Source organism: Bison bison, unplaced genomic scaffold, assembly GCF_000754665.1.
Source record: "Bison bison bison isolate TAMUID 2011002044 unplaced genomic scaffold, Bison_UMD1.0 scf7180017859304, whole genome shotgun sequence".
In the NCBI taxonomy this organism is placed as follows: domain Eukaryota; kingdom Metazoa; phylum Chordata; class Mammalia; order Artiodactyla; family Bovidae; genus Bison; species Bison bison.
In genome coordinates, this window is record NW_011489876.1 from 915,662 (window position 1) to 916,226 (window position 565).

Sequence of the window (565 nt, forward strand, 5' to 3'; positions counted from 1 at the left end):
CTCCATGTGTCTTTTGAAAGACAAGCTTCCTTTGCTAACTGCCAGACATCCTGGAATGTGAAGTCAAGTGGGCCTTAGAAAGCATCACTACGAACAAAGCTAGTGGAGGTGATGAGCTATTCCAAATCCTAAAAGATGATGCTGTGAAAGTGCTGCACTCAATATGCCAGCAAATTTGGAAAACTCAGCAGTGGCCACAGGACTGGAAAAGGTCAGTTTTCATTCCAATCCCAAAGAAAGGCAATGCCAAAGAATGCTCAAACTACCGCACAATTGCACTCATCTCACACGCTAGTAAAGTAATGCTCAAAATTCTCCAAGCCAGGCTTCAGCCATATGTGAACCGTGAACTTCTGATGTTCAAGCTGGTTTTAGAAATGGCAGAGGAACCAGACATCAAATTGCCAACATCCGCTGGATCATCGAAAAAGCAAGAGAGTTCCAGAAAAACATCTATTTCTGCTTCATTGACTATGCCAAAGCCTTTGACTGTGTGGATCACAACAAACTGGAAAATTCTGAAAGAGATGGGAATACCAGACCACCTGATCTGCCTCTTGAGAAA

At 43.2% G+C, this 565-nt stretch overlaps 1 protein-coding gene across 1 annotated transcript in view; it reads right to left on the bottom strand.

The window, feature by feature from the left end:
* Nucleotides 1–565, bottom strand: part of ADAMTSL3 (ADAMTS-like 3) — a 381,686-nt gene that overhangs the window by 360,591 nt on the left and 20,530 nt on the right. The window lies entirely within an intron of this gene.